Source organism: Apteryx mantelli, chromosome 3 (assembly GCF_036417845.1).
Source record: "Apteryx mantelli isolate bAptMan1 chromosome 3, bAptMan1.hap1, whole genome shotgun sequence".
In the NCBI taxonomy this organism is placed as follows: Eukaryota; Metazoa; Chordata; class Aves; order Apterygiformes; family Apterygidae; genus Apteryx; species Apteryx mantelli.
Window position 1 is genome coordinate 31,087,489 of NC_089980.1, and position 7,071 is coordinate 31,094,559.

The 7,071-nt window shown below is 48.7% G+C and overlaps 1 long non-coding RNA gene across 1 annotated transcript; it reads left to right on the top strand.

Annotated features, from left to right (window-relative positions):
- The first annotated feature begins 1,571 nt into the window (after window positions 1-1,571).
- On the top strand, window positions 1,572-3,454 carry LOC106488131 (uncharacterized). The gene is made up of 3 exons (XR_010883868.1): window positions 1,572-1,734; window positions 2,242-2,632; window positions 2,764-3,454. It is a non-coding gene; the product is annotated as an uncharacterized lncRNA (long non-coding RNA).
- The last annotated feature ends 3,617 nt before the right edge of the window (window positions 3,455-7,071 follow it).

Consider the following 7,071-nt stretch of genomic DNA (forward strand, 5'->3'; position numbering starts at 1 on the left):
CTTTTCTCACTGTTCAACACAGGTAAAATCTCAGCACCACACTTCAAGATGGAAAAAAACAGATAAAGTGAAAAGAAAAGCATGGAGAATATTAGAGGCCTAGAACTAAGAGAAAACTTTGAAAAAATTGGAGTTGAGCAGCCTAGAGAAGAGACGAATGAAGGGAGACCTTGTAATAATATTCAAACATGCAAAAGGCAAAGAGAAAGGGATCAATCTGGTCCCACATATATTGTGGATAGGACAAAAAGTGATTGACTAAAATTGCAGGAAAAATACTTATGTTAGAGACTAGGAAACATGTTTTAATGGTGAGGACAGTTGAGCCTATGGACATGTTACTCAAGGGCATTGTGGAATCTCTTCTCTTGGATGTTTTAAAGAACAGGTTAGACTAACACTTGTCATTTGTGATGCATCCCAAGTAGAATATCGACAAAGGCAGTCAATGTCATCCTGAAAGTAAGAAGATACCTCCTTGCTTCATATTTCATTCTTCCCGCTCTCGTTGATGTATTCTAGTGAACACACAGAACAGTTAAGCATTTAGTTTGTTTGGTGTCGTTCTTTCTATATTGGCTGAAAAAAAGACACTCAAAGAATAATTCATAGAATCACAAAATCATAGAACAATTGTGGAGGAAAAAGGATGAGCAGGGAGGCACTGCGGGGCGGAACATGGGAAGGTCGTAACGGGCGGAGCACTGCTGCCGGAAAAGAAGGCGGGGCTTTACAGCATTATAAAAGAGCAGGACACGCTTCATTAAACGCCATTTTGCCACTCCTCATATTGGTGTCTGTGTGGTGATGGTCCGGGGTCTGGGGGGAGGCCCCGTGCCTCCTCGGTAAGAACGAGAACGGTAACAAGTGGTGACCCCGACGTGATACCGAGGAGGCGGCTCGGCCGGCGCAGGCGCCGGGAGCGTGAGGAAGGGATCCGGATCCGGAACCATGGAGGCCATATGTAAGGTAGTAATGGCCTGCGCCAAGGAATGGCGGGCGCCGCTGAAGGTGGGCGCGATACGAGCGTGTGTAGAGAAGCTCGTAAAGGAGGGAGCGATTACTTCTCCTATGGAGATTCTGCGGGAGGAACTGTGGCTGCAATGCACAGCAGCGCTGGCGGAGTCCCCGATGAACGGGGGATCCGCGAGGGATTTAAAGGTGTGGGGGCAGATAAGAATGCTCCTGCGGAGCGCGAGGGAGGCCCCGGCGAAAGAACGGGAGAGTGGGGGCGGGGAGGTTCCAGTGATCCTACCGGTGGAATCCCAGGAGCTGCCTCCGGTGTATCCCTGGCAAGATCTCGCACAAGTCAGAGAGGGATGGGGGGTCGACGGGACCGAACCCGAGGATTGCGTGCCTGGCGCAGTTCTGAGGAAGACGCTTAGTGAGGAAGATAGGACCCTGCTGCCGTGGGCCCCGGCAGAGGAGGGTGCTGTAGGCGGGGAGAGTCAGGCACTGCAGCGAGGGAGGAAGGGTAACGGCCAGTCGGAGCGGAGAGACCAGAGTTCGACCTTGAAAGGAGGGAGGAAGGTTCGGGTGAGATTGCCAGTTGAGGAGGAGAGCGGAGAAGATAGCAGCGACGAGGAAGGCGGGGGCTTGCGAGAAGTTACGCGCAGGCTGCGGGGGTGTGCAATAGGAGAGACACAGCCGAAAGGGAAGCCGAAGGGCGGAGAAGAAGTAACAACATCCCCGGTCGACACCCTATTGCGTGCATTAGAGGAAATAAGGCGGGAGGTCGAAAAACAGAGGGACCTGCTCAGCGGAGCAAAAAGGGGAGCGGCCCCTGCCAAGTCCATACCACTCACTGACTGGCAGCTAATAGCCGATTCATGTGCCCCTCAGGGCTTACGGTTCGAGCAAGTGCCGCAAGTCTGCCCCGTAAGGGCAGTACCGGGGGAAGGGGTCCAGTGGGCGGCGCTCAAGCCCGAGATAGTACAGAGTCTGATGACCTCGGTGAAAGAGAACGGGCTGAAACATCAGCAAACCCAGATGTTGTTGGATAGTGAGCATGCCCAGGCTTGTACGCCTTATGACCTACGGCAGCTGGCGAGGGCGATACTGTCACCCACGCATTGGATGCTGTGGAAGGAGGCATGGCAAGGCCGTTGTGCCACCCTAGCTGCAGCTGCCGCCGGGAACCCGAACCACCACCTAGCAGGTACCACACTGGATCGCTTGGTGGGGCGAGGTGCAAACCTCGCATCCCCGAACCAGCAAGCGACAGCGCTCAGAGGCCGGGAGGTCATGGCCACAACAGAGGCTTCGCGGGCCGTGTATGAAGAACTCGGGAAGCTAGTAAAGGTAGAGCCACCCTGGACAAAGATAAAACAGACACACGCAGAGAGCTTCACTGAATTCTGTGACAGGCTCCAGCGGGCCATTGCAGAGTCAGACTTGCCCCCTGAGGCCCAGGGTCCGGTCATGATGGAGTGCCTCTGGCAGCAGAGTGACGCCATGACGCAGGACATCCTGAAAACGATCCCTAAAGGAACACCACTTTCGGTTGTCATCCGCACGGTACTGCAAAAACAGAATCAGGGAACAGCAGCAGCGCAGGCTCTTGTCACGGCGGTGGACCAGATGAGAAAGGGACCACAGCGTTGCTTCTCTTGTGGATATCACAGGGAAGAGGGTATGCTGCGGTAAAACGGGAGGAGCAGATAAGATGGGTTCCAATGAAATGCATAAAACCTGACCTAAATGCACGTACGGGAGGGTCTGGGGTGTAACTAATCATTCTTGGTGAGATTCCATCCTGAACAGGGCGACGCCAGACGGGATGCTGCTGCATGGCTGCATTGATGTTTATCGCCGGCTTCATGATTCCGGGGACCGCAGAGTCATACTGGAGGAGATGAGCACAGGCGCACAGAGCAGCTCACTACTGCATCCCGTTCAACCCCGAGGCGGGGCCGACAGAGACTTTCCTGACGGGGAACAAGTCAACACAGGGGCGTGGATCTTGTCATGGTTTGATTAGAAATGGCTTATAACGCTAGGCTTGATAGCACTCACAGTAGTAATAGCGATATGCTGCGGCTTGCTAATTCTGAATTATTGCTTACGGCATGTACGGCTTAACTGCTTGATAGACATGAGCATAGAGTATATCAATTAATAGTACAGGAAAAAGAGGTTCTAGAAAGGGGGGGAGATGTGGTGGATCTTGGGAAACTGCATAGACAAGATATTTGCATGAGAAGCGGTAGACTAGGCGTAGCGGAAGATCACGCGGTGTGACGCGCAGCCTAGGGGTGGAAACGAAGTGCACCTGTATGTAAGCTTGCACGCAGCCCACAATAAACGCCATTAGACGAATGGCTAACTAACCTGTTTGGCAATCTACCACAGTGGCTAACAGGACTGCTCGCTGAAGGCTTGCGCATTTTGCTAATCCTCATAATTATAGGCTTATGCTTGTGTGTAGTACTGAGCTGCGTTAAGAAAGCCTTGCTGAAAGTAGCGGGCCGAGTCTGGATTGCTCGACAACAAGAAGGAGAAATTCTGGAGGAATGGCTGGGCTTTGGGGGGGGGCTATAGTCTGTTGGAACTGAGCAATCCCGCCTATGGCTGCTGAACCGACGAAGACAAGGACACCGCCTGTGTTAAGAAGCGGAAGAAGGGGAGGCAGCACACAGCTCCGCTCACGAAGCTACTAATGCAAGGAACCACCGATGGCGGTCCCGTCGCGGCACACCGCACATACAGTAACCTTGAGCAGTAGCAGCAGTGCTACCAACGCAAGCTTCCGCCCAGCGGCCTGCTGTAGGTCTGCCATGCGATCAATGACGTCCACCGTTGCTGTCGTCCAGCTGCCGGAATAAGATGGGCTCACTTTCGCTTGTTTCGTTGCGTCCCGCTCGATATAACGAAACAACGTTGATGGGAGAGGGGGAGATGTGGAGGAAAAAGGATGAGCAGGGAGGCACTGCGGGGCGGAACATGGGAAGGTCGTAACGGGCGGAGCACTGCTGCCGGAGAAGAAGGCGGGGCTTTACAGCATTATAAAAGAGCAGGACACGCTTCATTAAACGCCATTTTGCCACTCCTCATATTGGTGTCTGTGTGGTGATGGTCCGGGGTCTGGGGGGAGGCCCCATGCCTCCTCGGTAAGAACGAGAACGGTAACAAACAATTCAGGTTGGAAGGGGCCTCAGGAGGTCTCTCATCCAACCTCACACAGCAGAGTCAGCTAAGGCGTCAAATCAGCTTTCTCAGGGCTTTATCCAGCTGAAAAACTTCAACGATGTAGACTGCATAAGCTCTCTGGACAACCAGCTCCACTTCCTGTTCATGGATAGTTATTGATGTCTTTTTTCCCAAAACTGGACACAGTGTTCTAGATGTGGTCTAAGAAGTGCAGAGTAGAGGCAGATGATCCCTTCCATCAGTCACTGGTTACGCTGCTGTTGATACAGCCCAGGATGCTGCTGTCAGGGCATGCTGCTGGCTTGTGGTCAGTTTGCAAAGACCCACAGGCCCTTTTCAGCAGACCTTGTCCCCAGCCAATCAGTCCCCAGCTTGTGTCACTGCAATGGGTTCTTCTGTCCCAGGTGCAGGAATCTGCATTTGTCCCTCTTGAATTTCATAAAGTTCCTTTTGGCCCATTCCTCCAGGTTGTTTTGGGACTTCTGAATGGTGGCACTGCCCTTGGGTGTATCAAATATTCCCTCCAGTTTATTGCCATCTGCAGGCTTGATGGGAATGCGCTCCAACAACTCTGGGTCATTGGTAAAGATGTTAAACAGAATACAAACTTCCAAACAGTATATTCCTTCTAGTCTCCTATAATCAGAACCGTTACCTTGTAGTTAGTATATTTGTCTGCAGGAAGGGTAGGTGCCAGCTAAGTGTATACTGTACTCCAGGCAGATGGCAGCTGTGGAAATTAAGAATCTCTTATTCTACAATCAACTGTATTCAAATTATGGGAAAATGGCTGACCAAAATAGTCAGCCTTTGTGGTAGCCTGGTAAACAGAACACATACACTCAGAATTGCATCTATACTGTGCATTATTCTTTCTAGTCATATTACTTACTTACCCTTCCCAATTAGGTGGCAGGCTTTTTATATTACATCACTAGAGAATGCATTGCTTGATCAATTATCCCCAAGTGAATTGAAACACAATAGCTGATAGTCCACATTTTTATGTTGTGACATATATTTAATTTTGTGTGCATGTGTCTATAGGCACATTATGGTAGAAAGCCTTTAATGAGAACGGTTTGTTGGTCTTCAGAATTCTGCATGTACTTACTTCTTCTTATTAAGCAGGCATTCTGGTCTATAGAAACAATCGAAACCACCTGCATTTTCTTTGAACCAGAGCCCTGCTTTCAACTGAGCATCCTAGTGTTGTAATACCTCATCACATGCACAGTAGGAAAAAACAGTTACACATTTCACTCCCTCTGTGTGTATCCAGTGAAAATTTGCCGGGCACATAATCATGCATGTGTCATTACAAGACAGCAAAACCGATTTAGTTAGTCTTTATTTATTTTGAAATGAGGTACTCAGAATGTGAGGGATGGCCTGGGCAAGATGTAGAGAGCAGTGTGGCACCATGTGAGCGACCTGTGGAGCTCCATGCTGGCTGGTAGGTAAGTCACCTCAGCACAGGCCAGCGCTTGTGAGAAATAGTAGCCAAGGCTCTGGAAGCAAGATAGCCATGCTGAGCTGGTGCAGCATTCGCGCTAATGAGCCCTGGTGAAAGGCTGAACCACTAACAGGCTCCAGGTGAGCTCTTCAGCACCGCGTCCGTTCCACAGAGGAAAAACTCCCCAAGAATTCAGAGTTTCCAGGGGCTGTTATGGAGCTTCAGGGGATTTCCCTGACGTCAGGACATGCGCTGCTGCGTAGGGAGTTATTGATTATCTCATGGGAGCTCTAAGGTGCTGAGGAAGGAAGAAGTAGTGCCTAGGCCACTCCTGGGCTCTGTCCATTCAAAGTGGGTGAATCCTATGGGTTTGCTCTCTCTTGCACTTCCCTGCCCTGAGGCCACTGACAAGCATATGGTAAAAGAATGATAAAAGATGTATAAACCTTTGGTGCCCTCTCAGTTCTTCATTAGAAATGCCTGCCATCATAAAAATATTATTTAAAGGACATTTTCAAACTCATTTCAAGGGCACAAAGAAAGCAGTTTACTTCTCTTTGATAGAACAGTCCAAGAGGAATACATGCAATGTGTTTGGATTACTGAGACAATAAATATTTGTATCCTTTGAAGTTATAAGCCATGCTTAATGTCAGTGAAGAGTTTTACAAGGCAATGCAACTAAGTCAAGACTAAAATACAGATGGATCAGTTTAGAGATTGTACCAAGAATATGGGCCGGATTCTGGCCTCACTCCCAGTTTAATCTAGCATGTCATGACAGCCTGAATTAAATAACTAGTGTTTTAATAGCATTATGTGGTGCCCTTACCCTTGTTACTCACACAGTAGGTTGTGGAAATATAAGGTAGCTTAAAAATCACTTTTGTTCTTCAGAGGATGTACTTCTCAGCTTTTGCCCAGTTCATTTTCATCTTTTAACTCTCAAGCACCCACAGTGTTGCATTCTTGTTTTCCAGTACACAAGGAAATGACTTAGTTTCTTGAAAAGAGCTGTCTCTTTAGAGTCAGTCAGATAAGATTTAAAAAAATCAACTAGGTTCTGAAATACAGTACAAAAATATGTTCCAAGCTATTCAGTACTTGATTTTATCTCAAATATTTAAAACATGTCTTTACGTACAACTTTTGAAAAAGATGATAATGGCAGCAAATTCCAAATCTGTCTGGTGGTCTCATCTGCTTCTTACTGATGTCTGTGTATGCATATAAAAACAGCTCCACTGTTGCATTACATCCTGAATAATCATTTATGCTGGCACACAAATGACTGGATGTGCTAGAAGTAATCACCTGTTCAAGTTTGTAGGGATTTCTAATACAGCTATGTGATGTAGTCCTTTTCAACAGCAGTGACTACAAGGTCCAGAGACAATGTCCTCAGAAGCAGGGATTTTGTTTTGGGCCAGTTCACTGGCATAGTTGAGGATAAAAGGAGGTAATTA